Consider the following 17862-nt stretch of genomic DNA (forward strand, 5'->3'; position numbering starts at 1 on the left):
AGCCGACCACACTGCAGGGTAGGTGGGAGAGGCCCAGAAGGGGAGCTCTGTAATTACTCTCAGTTTACCCTCCAGCCCTCTCCTCACCCAACCCTATACAGATAATGTTAGGGCAGGAGGTCTAGGTGCCTCACAGCTGGCCCTGGGGCCAAAGATCCGGCCTGACTGCCTCCTTGGGTGATTCATAGGGTGTCAGGCTATTAATTGTGACCAGGACTGTTCCACAATCACACCCTACAGTTTCCCTCCTCTACACTTTTGTCCACATGACTGCCTCCCCCGCCGCCACCGGAAAGTCTTCCCCACTCCCAGAAAGTCTTTTTTTCTCCTTGCCCCCCTTTCTTGGAAGACTTTTTCTCCTTGCCCCCCACCCCCTTGGAAGCCTTGCTCACGTCCCATACCTACCTTCTCAGTAAAGAGAACGACCAACACCTCCAAACCACTACCCGGCCCAATTAGGAACAAATATCCGCCAGCTTCTATGTGTTTCTACCAAGCAGGCCCCTGTTACGGCCTCACAAATAACTAAAGTTACCACAAAGCTCGAGCATGTACCAAATTCTGTCACCCACACGGTCCCATTCAAGCCCCACAATAACGCTGAGGAGTAGACTAATTGCCCACCCCAACCAATTTGCAGATGAGGAAACTGAGGCTCAGGGAGGTAAAACGATGTGCTATATGGCAGCTGAGCACGGAACGAACAGTGGCCGTGACTATGGCGTGTTCTCGTTATCGTTACTCAAGGCCACACAGGTCAGAAGGGCGGGGCCGGAAGACCACCAGGCCTGGCCTTGACCTCAGAACCCCAGGTCTGCCCCTGACATCTCACTGCCTCTCTTGGAAAGCAGAGGTGACGATACCCTCTCTTTCTCTCCAGTAATAAATAGGCGCAGTGCTGGCATAGTCTGAGACCCTCAAGAGACTTTGTCCAAGTCGCGTCTATGCCAGCACCAGGCCTGGCACGCAGTAAGTGGTTGGTGTTTGCTGAATGAATGCATATCTGAATTCTACTGTAAGCCTAGTTTCCTCAGCTTGGTTGTGACTGATGGTCTGATCCCCAAAGAGCCCATTCCCGGCCCTCTTCTCTCCAGCCATCCTCTGTGTCTGGAATGCTACCAAGCAGTCTGAAGTGAGCCCTTCTCACAGTTGTCCACCCCTGGGTCAGCTTCTTCTGACACTTGTGCCCCAAGGGCCTAAGGCTTCTTTCCTGAGCCTCTCCCTGTCTCCCACAGCCTGATCCAGGAGGAGGCGTCCAAAACCAAGATAAGCAATAGCTGGGGGGGGGGGGAGTGTGGAGGGTGTCACTTCACCTCCATCACCTCCCCTGAAATGGGGGTGCTCATGCTGCTTAACTTCACTGAGCAGTTGTGGACATGGAGAAAGCACTCGAAGCAAGAAGCAGTCGTCTGAAAGGAGGGAGGGATTAACAGGACCCCAAATACAAAGACCCAACCGCGTCTGGTTTTAGGTTGCCATTTTCCGGAGCAGAGTGATGCACGGCCATTGTCCCGGTGCCCCCCTCCCCGAGATCCCCAAGACCGAGGCGCGCGGCCCCCACAGCCCCCACGGCACCCTGCATGGAGGGGCCGCCCGCGCTGTGGATAACTCACTGGGCTGCTTTCTCCCGGCGACCCCTCCTCCTTCAGCCTCATGCTTCTCATCTGTAAAATGGAGACCATCATTTTTGCTTGAGCTATCTCAGGGGATTATTGAGAGGTGAAATGAGGAGGTAGACAAAGAGGCTTCGTTTCTTGCATCTTGCGCAGCCCGCCCAGCCCTCTCCCAGTCTTGAACCTCCTGCGTGGACCAGAGTCACTCTGTCTCTCACGCCTCCGGAGGCAAGATCACGGTCAGCAGCTTCTCTGAGCCTCACTGGAGGTGGGGGACTCAGGATCATCACAGCTTTTCCAACCACATCAAATTATGTCAACTGTGCCCATTGAGAGAAATATGCAAGAGTTCTTTGGTCCATCCCTCTGTGCCTCTCACCCAACCCAGGCAGGTGCTCAGCTCTCCAGATGCCAAAGGAAACAGTCTCTACCTTCTTTGCCACTCACCCCAAGGCTTCTCCAATCTGATCTCACCGGGCCTCAGTTTTCAAATCTCAATATAAGAATAATCCCCTGATCAAGCTCCCAGTGACCCCCAGCATTCCCCGGTCCATTCTTGTCCCATCCTTTCTTACCATTCTCCCGTCCATAAGGACTCAGATGCACTCCCTTTGATCCTCCTATCTGCTGGGCCTCGCTCTCCCCACTGGCCTGCACTTCCTGCTTCTGACCCATTTAACAGAGTGGGGCTGAGGCTATCTCTCATGAATATGCATGTGGGATAATGAGGGCTTGGGACTGGAGGAGGATGTGGGGAGTGGTGTTCACTAAGCACCCTCCATCCGCTCTCCCCCTACCCAGCCCCCTACCAAGGCTGTCCTCCCCCCTCAAGGTGCATGGGAGTTTGGGGCAAAGGTTGAAATCATAGTCATAATCATAATAATATCCACAGCAACCATTTTAAAGTGCCTACAACACGCCAGGCACCCTGCTAAGAGCATCTCCTGTAAGATGCTTTTAAGGTGGAAACCATTCTCCCCCTTTAACAGATAAGGACATTGATGCTCCAAGAAGTTAAGTACGGCACACGTGAGCCATATGTAGAAGGTACACAGTGATTACACTCAGGGCAAAAACGGAACCCAGGTTTTGTCGGGTACTCCTAACCCCCGCCACACAGATGCACAGGACCAAGCCCAGAGACCTCCCTGGTCGTGGGGTCACATTTGGACCTCACACCCCAGCAAATGAGCTCATAGTGGTCTTCGGTGGCCAAGGCTTTGGGAAAGGATCCAGGTACTGGAATCGACTCCATCTGTATGGAAACAGGGAAACAGGCAGACAGGTGTGTGCACGCAGTGCATGTTCCCACGTGTGCAGATGTGTGCATGATGCATGTGCGAGCATTGATGAACGCACACAATGTCGTGCGTGCCTGGACGTGCGTGTGACGGGGTGCCCCCGAGGCTGCTCGGTGTATGCACTGCTCTGCCACGTTTGTCCCATTTTCAACCGACACTCGGAGGGGGCCTGCCACGTGCCACGTGCTGGGGACTCCTGGAGGGACAGTCTGGTGGGCTTTGCACCCACATGCGGTAACACTCGGAAAGGATCTTTGTGGGAGGTGCTCTATGGAGGGACGGGGCTAGGAGGTGAAGGAGAAGGCGGGTGAGAGCAGGAAAGGTGGGATACGGCAGGGTAGGAGCTGCCGGGAAGCCCCTGACACTTGCCACAAATGAGGAGTGAGGAGCCAGCCAAGACCTGGCATGGGCTCCATGAAGGTCACAGGTCTGAGGAGTCATAAAGGTCTCTGGATCCTTCCCTCACAGACATCAGGGGGGTGCTGTGAATGCACATGTGGGCACCGTGTGTGTGTCTGTGTGTGTGTGAGTTTACACGTGTGTGCACGGGTGATTATGTGCGGTGTTTGCTTGTGGAGACGCATACATGGAGTACACAAGTGTGAATAGGGGACACGGGTGAATCATACATGGTGTGTGTGTGCACATGGGGGCTTTACATGTCAGTGTGTGTGATACGTGATGTGTGTGCAGCAGGACCTGTGACTATCAGGGAGGAGGAGGAGAGAAGAACGTCATTTGGCCCAGGCCTCTCATTCATGAGCCTCAAAAATTCACCAAAAAATATGGAGTACCTGGCTGACTCAGTTGGTTGGGCATCTGACTCGATTTTGGCTTGGGTCATGATCCCGGGGCCATGGGATCAAGCCCTGCGTCAGGCTCCACACTGAGCATCGAGCTTGCTTGGGATTCTCTCAATCTCTCTCTCTCTCTCTTTCTCCTCTCTCCCTATGCCCTGCGTGCACACATGCTCTCTCTCTCTCTCTTTCTCAAAAATACATATAAATATTTTTTTAAAAAAAAGGATGGATGGAGGGATAGAGAGATGAGTAGATGGCAGGATGGATTCAGATGGACTGATGGCAGGATGGATAGAGGGATGTATATGTGATGATGCAAATATTGCAAAATGTTTATTGTAGATTCCAGGCGGGGAGGGTATGGGTATTCACTGTACAACTCTTTCAAGCTTTCTGGACACTCCACGTTTTAACATAATAAAATGTTAGAAAACAATGCACATGCAAAAGGGGGCTGGATGTCTAGTCCCAGAGAACCATGCACAAGATGGCAAGATTTGGATGCCCCTCACGCAGTTGTAAACTTCTGGCCCGCCGCTAGACTATGCGCAGGGCTGTGAGCTCGTATCTTTCATAATTCCTGCAGTTATCTTACGAATCTCTCAATTGCACGACATTGGTGAGTGTGTGTGTATGTGTGTGTGTGTGTGTGTGCTAAAAAAAAAAGGTTAATGTGTTAAATAAAAACATGTAAAACATCACAATTGGGAGCAGGCTGCTGAGGCATTTCTTCACTCAAAAATTTTTTTAATGTTGGGGCGCCTGGGTGGCTCAGTCAGTTAAGCGTCTGACTTCGGCTCAGGTCATGATCTCACGGTCCGTGGGTTCGAGCCCCGCATCGGGCTCTGTGCTGACAGCTTAGAGCCTGGAGCCTGCTTCCGATTCTGTGTCTCCCTCTCTCTCTGACCCTCCCCTGTTCATGCTCTGTCTCTCTCTGTCTCAAAAATAAATAAACGTTAAAAAAAATTTTTTTAACGTTTATTTATTTACTTGTTTATTCATTTTTAAGAGAGACAGAGACAGAGCGCAAGCAGGGGAAGGGCAGAGAGAGAGGGAGACACAGAATCCCGAGCAGCCTCCCGGCTCTGAGCGGTCAGCACAGAGCCCGATGTGGGGCTCGAACCCACCAACCCTCAGATCACGACCTGAGCCAAAGTCGGACGCTTAACTGACGGAGCCACCCAAGTGCCCCCGTTTCTTCATTTTTAAACTTATGGGAATTTGCAAGAAAACAGAACTGCTTGGGCCTCTCTCGGCCTGTGAGAGTCCCTGCTGCATGAGGGTGTGTGGGTTTGTGCCCATGTGCATGAGAAGGGATGTGAGCACAACAGGGTGGCTGAGGCTGATGCCCATGTGAGAACCCGCCCGGGAGCTCAGCCTCCTCTAAGCCCCCATGAGGTCAGCACCACACCTGGGGTGAAGGGATATCTTGGGGCTGAGGAAGGGCAGCCACTAGCCCCAGGGCAGCCTTGGGCACCAAGAACACTGTCATTTGAGGCTTGGACACGCTCAGGCCAAGCAGCGTCCTCGAGCCAGCAGTGGGAGTGTGGGCGGGGTGTCCCCCCGGAAGAGATGGGGCACAGGTAGGGAGGTGTCCTGGGGCTTTGCGGCTCCTCCCCTCCCTCCCCCCATGCGTCTGTCCTGTCTAGCCATTCTTCTTCCCCAGCCCAGGGCCTGTAAGCCCAACTGTCAGCACACTCCCCCATTGTACAGATGGAGAAACTGAGGCCTGGAGAGAATAGAGCCACCGAGGCTACCCAGCAAATCAGCAGCAGAGTCAGAATGGAGATCCACCATGGGCTCTATTCTCTGTATCCACTGCCTGCCATGTCTGTGTCTCCCTTCTTCAGTCACTGCAGGAGAGGCCTCCAGGCCCAGCAGACACGGCAGGTGAGGCCCCAGAGTGCCCTCCTGCCTGTGCAGGCCACACACGGGATCCAGGAGGCCATGTGGGCACTAGAAACGTGTGCGGCTGGGAGGCAGGACCTGATGATTTCCTATGGGCCCTGTCAGCGTGACCCTGGACAGCTCCCTGCCCTTCTCAGGGCCTCAGTTTCTCCATCCATAAGATGTCAACTACAGCACTGGCAGAACCCCCAGCCCCCTACAGGAGTCGCTGCCCTGGTCAAGGAGGGAAGAAGTGGGTCTCCACCCCCCCCAGGGGCCCCTCACCTGCTCTCCCCCAAGAAGCCTGCCAGAGAAAGTCCCACCCAATCGCAGAACCAGTGGATAAAAGATCAGGCTTCAGCACAGAAGCAGGGGCCAAATCCGGCTGGGCCACTTAACTCACTGCGTGGTCCCTCAGCACCGAGGGCAAGGCCCTCCTGGCCTCAGTTTGCTCCTCTGTAAAATGGGGATAACGATACCACCCTCCTAGGGCTATGTAAGATTAAAGGATTCATTTCCGGTGCTTGTACACGACGAACACATTAAAATTCGAGCGACAGTGGCTGTTACTACCAGTGACTGCAACGGAGAACCACGCACGAGTTCACTGTCCTCACCATGAGTTGCATGTGTTGTTCCGGACCCCAAAAACGATGCATGTGGCAGCTGTTACCCCAAATTCCTCAGCCCATCTGTCTCTGCGGCTGTTCCAGAACAGCTGGGCAAGCAGAGGTTACTTCGGGGCCAGGCCCGGGCCAAGGCCCTGGAGAGGGGAAGCACAGGGCTCCCTGTAATCAGCCCAGGCGTTGGAGCAGGGTCCGTTTCATCTGGACAACCAAGCCCCCAGCAGGCCATCATTAGCTCCCCCACCCCACCCCTGCCCTGCCCCAGGCCCTGACCTGTTGCCAAAGTCCCAGGGAGAAGGCAGCAGGTATTTAGCCGGAGCCTTTCATTCCCAGGGCCCTCCTCAGGGCCACTGGGGTCAGGGAAGGGTGCCTAGTGACACAAGTGGAAGGGAAAGTCTGCCTGAAGGCAGCCACCCCCCCCCCCTTCAGGCAGCAATCTGCCCTGCAGGAAGACAGAGACTTGCCCTTGAGAATCCTACATTGTGGGAGCTTCGGGGAGCTCAAAACCCACCTTATGTGTATATATATATATATATATATACACACAATGGAATATTATTCAAGCTTTGCAAGGAAGGAAATGGGGACCCATGCTGTAACACGCATGTACCTAGAGCACATTGTGCTAAGTGAAATCAGCCAGTCACAACAGGACAAACACCGTGTGACTTGTACGACTACCCAGAGTAGTCACATTAATAGAGACAGAACATGGAGTGGCGGGTGCCAGGGGCTGGGGGGAGAAGGGAAGGGGGAGTTATAAAAAACAAACAGAAACCCCCTGACGGGGCCCCTACCTCAGTGGGTTATGCGTCTGACCTCAGCTCAGGTCCGGATCTCACAGTTCTTGAGTTCGAGCCCCGCATCCAGCTCCCCGCTGCCAGCGCAGAGCCTCCTTCGGATCTTCTGTCTCCCTCTCTCTGCCCTTCTCCTGCTCACTCTCTCTCAAAAGTAAATACACATAAAAGAAAACAAAAAAAACAACAAAAAAAGACCACATGTAGTGTCTCTTCTCATTTAACCGCTGGGGAAATTGAGGCCAAGACAGGGGGGAAAGGACTTACACAGTGGGTGTTGGGAGGTGCCTCCCGGCTTTCTTCTCCTTCCCAAGGAAGCCCCATCCCACACCCTGGTTAGCCCAGCTGTTACACAGCCTCCTAACTGGACTCCAAGCTTCCATCTGGTTCCTGGGTTCACCTCATTTTATTCATCTTTCTAAAAAATAACTTTCCTTCTTTCCTCTGGGTTTAGTTCCTCCCAATTATAAAGTCAGGCCTGTTCCGGTTCACCCCATTTGCATCTGGCGGGGCATTGCACAGGCGGAATACGTGAATTTTAGGAAATTGGGAAAGTACAGGAACACTTGAAAAAGTGAAAAGAAACGGTTGATGGATTCCCACCCTCTCTCTGCTTTAATGTGTCTTATTCTAGGGGCGCCTGGCTGGCTCAGTCAGTGGAGAGTGCAACTCTTGACCTACACCCATGTTGGGCGTAGAGATAATTTAAAAATAAAATCTTAAAAATATATATAAAGAAATAAAAATATATATTATTAAATATTAATTTAATACTTAATATTTAACTGAGGCTGGCTCATCAGTGCTCATTGGCCACTCAGAAGTCACCTTCTTAGCAAGGCCCCTGGGACCACTCAGGCTAAATTAGCTCTCCAACCACCTCGCTTGATTTCTATCATGACAGTGTCATATCTGAAAATATCTCACTCCGTCGCCTGTTCACTAGCATTATCATCTGTCTGCTTGTTACACTGTCCCTGGGGCCGTACGAGCTAAGGGACCATAGGCACTAAAGCACACTGGTCCCCAGCACGCGGCTCCCCTCGACAGACATTTAGAGAGCGGGTGCCAGGCACAATCCAGTGAACCCGTGAATAGAACAGACAGAAATCCCTACCCTTTTTTTTTTTTATTTTTTTTTTCAACGTTTATTTATTTTTGGGACAGAGAGAGACAGAGCATGAACGGGGGAGGGACAGAGAGAGAGGGAGACACAGAATCGGAAACAGGCTCCAGGCTCTGAGCCATCAGCCCAGAGCCTGACGCGGGGCTCGAACTCACGGACCGTGAGATCGTGACCTGGCTGAAGTCGGACGCTTAACCGACTGCGCCACCCAGGCGCCCCTAGAAATCCCTACCCTTATAGAGCTTACACTCCAGTGGGGGGAAGGAATGAATGAAGGAACGAACATGAAAACTAATGATCGAATTCAACTACCTCCTGTTGTTGGACATTTAGGTGAGGGCTCCTTAAAACTTTTCCCTGCAGTACCTTTAATGGGCTGTCAGCAGGCAATTCCTTTAAATTCTCCTATCTTATCATTAAAATGAATGCAAAGCTTGCGTTCTATGCGGGGCAACCAGCTCCTCCTGTCTTGCCTGGGGCTGTTCTGGCCTTAAGCACCGAAAGCCTGTGTCCCCGGAAAAAACCTCCAGCGTTGGGCAGATTGGGACAGCTGGTCACCCTACTTCTATACCGTATTGTAGCCACGATTTTGCAGAAAACAACTTTATTGGGGGCCGCCTGGGTGGCTCAGTAGGTTGAGCATCCAACTTCAGCTCAGGTCATGTTCTCATGGTTCATGAGTTCGAGCCCCACATTGGGCTCTCTGCTGTCAGCACAGAGCCCACTTCAAATCCTGTCTCCCTCTCTCTCTGCTCCTCCCTCCTTCTCTCTCTCTCAAAAATAAATAAACATTAAAAAACAACAACTTTATTGAAACACATACCACGCACCATAATCGCCACCACATTCACAGAAGTGGGCAATCGCAACCACCATCGAATTCCAGAATGTTTCGGCGCCCCAAAAGGAACCTTCAAGCCCACCAGCAGTCGTTCCCCATTCCCTCCCGCTCCTCCCCCAGCCCCTGGCAATCGCCAAGCTACTTTCTGTCTCTGCGGATGTGCTTATTCTGGACATTCCGCATAATGGAACCGTATGAGTGCGTGGCCTTCTGGAACTGACTTCTTTCACTTAACATCCTGTTTTCAAGGCTCATCCCTGCTGCGGCCTGTGACAGCAATTTTCCTCTCTTTTATTACCAAATAACGTTCCATTATACGGATAGAGCACACTTTATCCGCTCGCAGGCTGGTAGATCTGTAGGTTGCTTCCACTTTTGGGGAAGTTATTGTATGCACACGGACTTCTGTTTCTCTTGAGTATAGACCTATGAGTTGAGTTGCTGGGTCACACAGGAACTCTGTTTAGCAATTTGAGAACAGCCAAACTGTTTTCTGAAGTTGCTGCACCCTTTTACGTTACTGCCTTCTCCTTAGGCGGGGCCAGCAGGGGGTGAGCTCTCTAATTTCTCCACACCCTTGTCCAAACTTGTCATTGTGTGTATTTTTAATTGTGGCCCCCTTTGTGGTGTGAAGGGCCATCGTTGCTCCAATGTAAAAATTTCGATGTAGATTACTTATCATCAAATACAATTGATCTCCTTTGAATGTGCCTGATGTCAATCATGTGGCTCAGAGGACCCCAACACACTTCCCAGTACCTGGGAGGACAAGGGTACCACCAGCCTGATGTGTGTCAATGAAAGGTACTTCCTGTGCGCCTGGGTGGCTCAGCCGGTTGGTTAAGCCTCTGACTTTGGCTCAGGTCATGATCTCACGGCTGGGGGGTTCGAGCTGACCGCTCAGAGCCTGGAGCCTGCTTCGGATTCTGTATCTCCCTCTCTCTCTCTGCCCCTTCCCCACTCACAGTCTGTCTCTCCAACTCTTAAAAAGTAAATAAACATTTTTTTTTTTTTTAAGGTACTTCCAGGGGCACCTGGGTGGCTCAGTCGGTTAAGCGTCCGACTTCGGCTCAGGTCACGATCTCGCGGTCCGTGAGTTCGAGCCCCGAGTCGGGCTCTGTGCTGACAGCTCAGAGCCTGGAGCCTGTTTTGGATTCTGTGCCTCCCTCTCTCTGCCCCTCCCCCATTCATGCTCTGTCTCTCTCTGTCTCAAAAATAAATAAACGTTAAAAAAAATTTTAAATAAATAAATAAAAAATAAATAAAGGTACTTCCAAAGTTTTGATATTGTAAACAATACTTTTTTTTTTTGAGAAAGAGCAGCAACAGGGAAGGAGCAGAGGGAGGGACAGAGAGAGAGAGAGAGAGAGAGAGAGAGAGAGAGAATCCCAAGCAGGCTTCATGATCAGAGCAGAGCCCAATGCAAGCCTCAATCCCATGACCCTGGAATCATGACCTGAGCTGAAATCAAGCTCGAATGCTCAAGTGACTGAGCTACCCAGGGGCTGGAACACTTTTTGATGATAACACAAAATTAGTGGGGTTTTTTTTTTTTAGCTTATTTATTTATTTTTGAGAGACAGAGAGAGAGTGAGCGGGAAAGGGGCAAAGAGGGAGAGAGAGAGAATCCCAAGCAGGCTCTGCACTCTCAGTGCAGAGCCAGATGCTGGGCTTGAACTCACAAACCGTGAGATCATGACTTGAGCCGAAGTCAGACGCTTAACCGACTGAGCCACCCAGCGCCCCAGGAGAGAGAGAATCTTAAGCAGGCTCCACACTGGCATGGAGCCTGACGTAGTCTCACAACCTTGAGATCACGACCTGAGCCAAAATCAAGAGTTGGACACTCAGCTGACTGAGCCACGCAGGTGTCCCTGAAGTTCTTAACAAATTTTTAACAAGAGATCTTTCATTTTTATTTTTCACTGGAACCTGCCAGCTATATAGCTGGTCCCACTTGTTTGCCTTCTGCCTCTTGCACAGGGTAATTCACTCTTTTTTTTTTTTAAATATTTATTTAAGTAATCTCTACACCCACATAGGGCTTGAACTCACGACCTTGAGATCAAGCGTTGCATGGTCTTCTAACTGAGCCAGGCAGATACCCCAAGATAATATACTCTTTGACCTCAGGGTCGGCTCTACTCTCTGTGCCCCCAGTGCTTGGCAAAACCAGATGAATGAAGGCCCAAAATGTATGAATGAAATGAATGAATGGATGAAAGGGGAAGGAAGGAAGGAAGGAAGGAAGGAAGGAAGGAAGGAAAGAAGGAAAGGAAGGAGCAGGGTAGAGAGGGAGGGAGCAGAAGGGGACAGGGAGGGAAGAGAGAGGAAGGAAGGGCAGGAGAAGGGGGAGGGGAGGGAGGGAGAAATTGAGGGAGGAGGGGAGAGGGGGAGGGAAAGAGGAATGGAGGGAAGAGGAGGGCGGAAGGAAGGGAGGAAGGGGGAAGGAGGGGTTAAGGGGGAGGACTGAAGGGGGGAAGGGAGGGGGGAGGATTTGAAGGGGGACAGGGAGGGAGGAATTGAAGGAGGAGAAGGGAGGAGGGAGGGAGGAAGGGAGGGAGGGGGTTGGGGAGAAAGAGAGAGAGAGGGAGAGAGTGGAAAGAAAGGAATTAGTCTGTTGCACCTTGAAGAATAAAGTCAGGGGCATTTGCACTGCAAACAAAGTCGAAATGGTATTCCAAGCATGCTAAGGGAACAGGGTGGACGAAGGCACCCATGGGTGAAAATTCTCCAAGGGCAGCACCAGGAGGACCTGTGGTTTCAATGCCCTCAGCTGAATCCCCAGGATTTAGGGGAAGTGGGAGGATGGAGGCAATGCCTGCCCTCTGGAAGGAGCTGTCTCCCTGTCTGTGGGCAGACAGAAAGTCCTGGAATCCAGAAGAGGATGTGCCAATTAGTGCCCTCTCAGGGGCCTCTCTTGTCATTGGGGGGTAGGAGAAGTCAGTCCAGGAAGTTGAGGGGAGCCAATGGGACAGCTTGGCTCAGGGCCAGGCCTTCAAGGCTGGATGATTTTCACGACTCCAATCAAAATGCCTTTGCCACCACTGGGCCAGACCTCAGGGCCTCTGACTCAGGGGTCAGCACCTCCTGCCCGGCACCCCATGCGCAAAGAGTCTTCTCTGGGCCTCAAGCTCCACCTTGGCCCCCTTCCTCCGGAAACTGGTGGTCACCAGAGTCCCAGAACCAGTAAGAAGTTCGAAAAGGCCCTGGCAGTGGGTGCCCAGCTGCTGGGCAGAGAGATAATGACCTCTGGGGGGTTGTGGGCATAGAGCTTGGCCCTGCCTGGCAAGGGAAAAGGACCAGAAGGCTACAAACCCTGGAAGTTTATATCGCCAATCTGGGTCCCTCTACTCCTCCCCACCTCCTACCTCCCTCTCTCCTTCATTTCCACCCTCCTAGCCCCCGTAGCTTTCTTTCCAATGAGCTTGATAAATCCCGCTCATTCTTGTCTCAGGGCCTTTGCACTTGCTATTGCCTGCCTGCAACGCTTGTCCCCCAGCTCTAGCATGGCTGCTATCATTAGGCAGGTCTCAGCTCAAACACCACCTCCTCACCAAAGGAAACTGTAAGCGTCCTCCCCGGCTGGACGCATAACCAGCCCCTCTCCGCCTCGTGACCTTGTTTGACTTTCAGCTTGCTGGCCCAGAATCCTACCCCTATCATCTCCTAGCTTGGGCGACTCGCCAGACCTCTCTGTGCCTCCATTTCCTCCCCTATGAAGTGGGGATCCTTGCGACACTTACACCCTCGTGCTGTTGGAAGGAGTAAATGAGAGGACACAGGGTCCGGCACATAGCAGGGACTCCATAAAGAATGGCCATTATGACCATCACTGACTGCCCCCTCCAGCTCCCCTTGAGAGAAGGGACTGTGTCTGTTTGCCCAAGGCTGCAACCCCAGGGCCGGGAACAGTGCTTGGTACATCAAAGGCGCTCCGGAAATAGGTACTGATGTAACTGATCTGTGTCTTTCTCTCCTGGTATTTTGCCCTTTTCCTACGCTATCCTCCCAGTACAGGCAGGCGAGAGGCCTCCCCAGGCTGGAAGGCGAGGAAGGATGGAGGAAGTGCTGAGGACGGAGACATCAGTGGCCCTGCAGAGGGCAGCCAGAGTCCCAAGGGAGGACCTGCCAGAAGGATCCCAAGCCTCGGTGTGACCCCCAACTCAGCAGAGTTGTGCCCTCCGGTATAACCCGGAAGCGGAGAGAGAAGTCGGCCACAGAAGGGCCATTCAGAGCAAAAGGGACAACAATGTCACAGAGGTGAGCTGTATGGACAGATGACTGGGAAACACCTGGGCCCACCCAAGCCTTAGCTCTATAGGAATTCATCTCCCACCCTAATTTAGACAAAACCCATTGAGGAAAAAGAAAGTTCTATTTGTTGCACCCTTGGGCGGTGGCTTGGCAACTGGACCTGGTGCCCAACTAGAACGTTACATTGTGTTGCCCACTGGCTGACCTCTCCGAGCCTCAGCTCTGTCATCGGTAAGGTGGAGGGAGTTTCACCCCTCTCCCAGGATGCCAGCACAGGTTTTAGTCGTGATAAAAAGCTCCCGAGGACTTTCTGTGCCTCTCACTGAATCCTTTCAACAACTCTAAGGACGACTATGATCTCCGCTTTACAGTTAAGGAAACGGAGGCACAAAGAGCTGAGTCACCTGCTCTGAGGTTGAGTAGTGGGTCTGACGGCAGCCCCCCTGCTCTAACCCCAGGCCTACCCTCTCCTCCATGCAGACAGAGCAGATATGCAGAGAGCGCCCCTGTCCCCGAAACCACAGATCTGGGCTGATAAAAGGGAGGGGAGGGGACGGGGTGCCACTGGACACAGCAGGGACCAGGCAGAGGTGTGGCTCAGCACAGCCTGGCCCAGGACCACCTTCCCAGGGCTGCAGATCCTTAATGAAAGGAAAAGCCCCGCCCCCAGCCCCCTTCAGCCATCCATACGGCTGGTGTCAGGAGGCCTGGGTCAAGTGCCAGTTCTGTCTCTGGCTCTCAGGGTGACCTTGGCAAGGACCTCGCAGGACCTCTCTTTTGGCGGCCGGCCGGCCCCCAGTACAGATGAACCAGGGCACAGTGAGCAGATCACTCTCCCAGCTGGGCTCTGTAGTGCCCCCTGGTGGACAAATGAGCGCATGCTTCTAGCAGCTCTGAGACTGGGACCCCTGGAACCGCTCCTCTTCGCCCTGAATGCATGAAGGAGACACCCTCAAGTCTCATTTCCAGGCCCCAGGAGGAGGGGGAAGGTCCGGAGGAGATCTGGGTGGGCCAGGAGAATTCTCTGGTTTTGTCCTTCACTTGCTGTGTGGCTTTGTGCTCACCTGCCTCTCTCTAGGCCTGTTTCCCTGACTGTTAAGAAGGGAATCCTTTTTTAATTTTTTTTTAATGTTTATTTATTTTTGAGAGAGAGACAGAGTGTGAGTGGGGGAGGGGCAGAGAGAGGGGGAGACACAGAATCCAAAACAGGCTCCAGGCTCCGAGCTGTCAGCACAGAGCCCAACACAGAGCGGGGCTTAAACCCACAAACCTTGAGATCAGGACCTGAGCTGAAGTCGGACGCTTAACCGACTGAGCCACCCAGGCGCCCCATCTAAGAAGGGAATCCTAGGGGCACCTGGGTGGCACAGTCTGTTAGGCGTCTGACTCTCGGTTTGGGCTCAGGTCATGCTCTCACGGTTTCTGGAGTCCGAGCCCCGCATCACGCTCCGTGCTGACAGGGCAGAGCCTGCTTGGGATTCTCTGTCTCCCTCTCTCTCTCTCTCTGCCCCTCCCCTTCTTGTGCTGTCTCTGTCTCTCTCAAAATGAATAAACAAACTTAAAAAAAAAAAAAAAGACAGGAATCCTGATCTGGGAGGCGTAAGGTTTGAATGAGCTGTGCGAGCTTGGGCAACTCCCTGCCCTTCTCCGGACCTTATTAGTTGATCGGACCAAATGGCCTCAGGTCCCCTCTGGCTCTGACATTCAGAGGTCCAAGGGGAAACTATGTATTTAGGGAGATTTAAGAAGAGGTGCAAGGGTCCCCAAGGGGGAACTTCCTTGAGGGAAGAACTGAGTCCAAATCGTCTCCCAGGGCTCAAAGGAGTCCACCTGGCATTGACTACATATTCAGGTTTTTTAATTTGACATATTTAATGAGAAAATATTCAGCGCCAGACCCTGCACGAATCGTCACTGTCCACACAGTAACATACAACACACACAGTCTTTGCCCTTGAGGAAAACTTGACAGCCTAGTCGAGGGCAGTGATTAGTGGGCAAACATTCACAATCTTGTCTCAAGTAACAAGAGGAATAGGGACAAGTCATAGCCACAGCACTGTTGGAAGATGGGGCTTCAGAAGAGAAGGGGCGTGTGAGTGGGGTTTTGAAGAATGGACAGGAGCCTATCAGATGCTGCGTTCTTTTCAATTTAAACAGCTTTTTCCTGTCACACTGGCTTGTGCAAAGATACCGATCTTAGTGAGAGTTCCGCCTTTCCCTGGGGAAGAGAGTTGTGATGCGGGTGGAAAAACCTAACCAACAAGATCTGGCTGCTCCCCTGGGGGTCTGGGGTGAGAACAGGCAACTACTGACCATGATGAGTGGGGTGAGTTTCAGGCACAGGGTGGGAGGCAGAGGTAGGCTGAGGCCACGGGTCAGACGCCTCACCTGTTGATGTGGAGGAAAGAAAAAGGCCATGACAAACCAGCTGTGTGGATGCGTCCCGCCCTTAAATTTGCCCTTGAATCTCTTCGCTTCAAGTTTCTTCCTCTGCTCCAAGGCACAAACCAGCTCAGACTTTCCCAGGGCAAATGGGCCTCACCAAGTCTCTCCCGCCATGGGAGTCTCTTGTTGCCAGTGTGCCGCGGGATGCCTTTGGGTGGAGACGTGTCCACAGTGCTCTGGAGCTGTCTTAGCAATTCACGAGTTAGCGGAGTTTCAGGAGTTTTGCAAACCAGTTGTTGGGCAGTCATCATTAAAAATGAAATAACCTAACTTTACAATCAACTAATCTTTACAATCAAATGCAGTTTATTAAAATAAAGACAAGACTCAAAACTCTTCACTTCCTCGTGATTTTACATTTTGCCATCATCGAGTCTCTTGAGGTCATCCGCGTCGATGGTCTCTGTCTAATGGAAACTTGACATAACGATGTGCTTCGGCACATCTCTTCCCAACTCTGTGTTTGGTGACATCACATTGGTAACAAGGCTTGATTTGCTGTTTTGACTTTCTAAAGAAAGTGATGGACAAAATGGTAATGGCACAGACTATACCGAAGCGATGAAATATAGTATAACAGTAGTTCATGTATCAGACCTAATGACAATAATTTATTGAGAAAAGAGTTAGTAGACCGGAATGGAACCCCGCTGCAAATTTTGATTGAGTTGCAACCATAGGCTGACCAGAGATACAAAAGTTTGGCAACAATTAACAACAGCATTCTGTGAAATTAATGGACTATACAGAATTTACAGTCAAGGGTGCATGCCCTGTGTTATTTGTAAACTGTGTGCAACACATCCTTTATATTCGTGAAATTCATAATAGACATACATACGTGTATAATGAATGTCTTTGGATTTCTGAAGAACCAGTCGTCAAACATTTGCCAGCACACCACTGGACAAATCTAAATCCAGGTTTAATAAAGTCCTTTTCAGAGCACGTTTCTTCTGGGGGAAGCCCTTTTCACCACAGGGAAGTGATTTCAGGACAAAGAGACAGATGACCTCACGCTTCCATTGTGGACATTCCCCTGACCTCGGTGGCTCTGTGCCTTTGAGCTCCGTCATTTTCAACAATGACAATAAAAGCAACACATTCAGGGGCTTTGTGGTACTTTATTTACATTTGCCAACTGAAGTGCTTTAATAAGGCCGATTTGACCGCAAGTAACAGCAATTTCGCGGGCTCGTTGAAACAAGGCAGGAATTACCGGAAGTATGAATTCGGGCAGAGCGCGAGAACTCTCCTCTGCAAACCTTCATCACTCCCTCACCCTTCCCCGGCCTGCGCACAGCTTCCTGCTTCTTTTCTCTTGTGCAAACAGCAATGAGGGGAAAGGCAGTTACTTTACAGTCAACAGGTTGACCCTTTCTTAGGTCAGGGACCAGCCTGAACGAGTTGTGCCAGTCCGTATCCCCCGAAGGATCTGATTGGCCCGCTTGGATCAGGTAGGCTTTCCTGGACCAATCAGCCGCGGCCATGGGCGTGGAGGGGCGGAGTCACACGCACGCCGCCCTGGCCTCGAGGTCAGCGCCACCGACTCGGACGGGAGGGGCTCCTCCGGGGAGACGGAGGGTGGGGCAAGGGCTGGGCCAACGCTCGGAAGGTCGTGTATCAAAGGAGGTCACACGTGAAGTGCAGCCGGGTGGACGCCCAGGACTCCCCGGCAGGGCCGATTTCCTTTCATTCCCAGGGAGAAAGTCTTCTGGGTAACAGGCCACCTCGTGCACTGTCCGGTATCACATTCAGTTGCCGCTGAATATGCCTTAATTACACACTTGATAGTTTTGTCTGTAAAGAGGTGAAAAACACATATGGCTCGCGCTCAGATAGCTTCTAAATATTGAGATCGTTTCTGCGATCTGTTTCTGCGGTCTGGTGACCATCCTGGGGCTCCCAGGGTTGCCCGTGGGTCCCCATCAAGGTGATGCTGCGTCATAATCATGTTGTTTCCTTACTTCACAATACTCCCTGAGCACCTCCCCGCCCCCCTGCCCAGGGTGGGCCACAGAGCCACAGGGTCCACAGGGCCTGGCACACTCCAGGTACTGAAGAGCAGGCTCTTCCGGGGGGCGGATGGCCTGCCTGGGTTCGAATCCCGACTTCCCTACTAGCTGTGAGAGTCAGGCAAGTGACAACTATTCTGTGCCTCAGTTT

General features: G+C 52.0%; 1 long non-coding RNA gene across 1 annotated transcript; it reads right to left on the minus strand.

Moving 5' to 3' along the window:
• Positions 1-15979: 15979 nt before the first annotated feature.
• LOC125912855 (uncharacterized) lies at positions 15980-17686 on the minus strand. Its single transcript, XR_007454847.1, has 2 exons — positions 16538-17686; positions 15980-16207 (listed from the first exon to the last, which is right to left on the minus strand). It is a non-coding gene; the product is annotated as an uncharacterized LOC125912855 (long non-coding RNA).
• Between the last annotated feature and the right edge of the window lie 176 nt (positions 17687-17862).

The sequence above is a fragment of the Panthera uncia genome, assembly GCF_023721935.1.
Source record: "Panthera uncia isolate 11264 chromosome C1 unlocalized genomic scaffold, Puncia_PCG_1.0 HiC_scaffold_4, whole genome shotgun sequence".
Taxonomy (NCBI): Eukaryota; Metazoa; Chordata; class Mammalia; order Carnivora; family Felidae; genus Panthera; species Panthera uncia.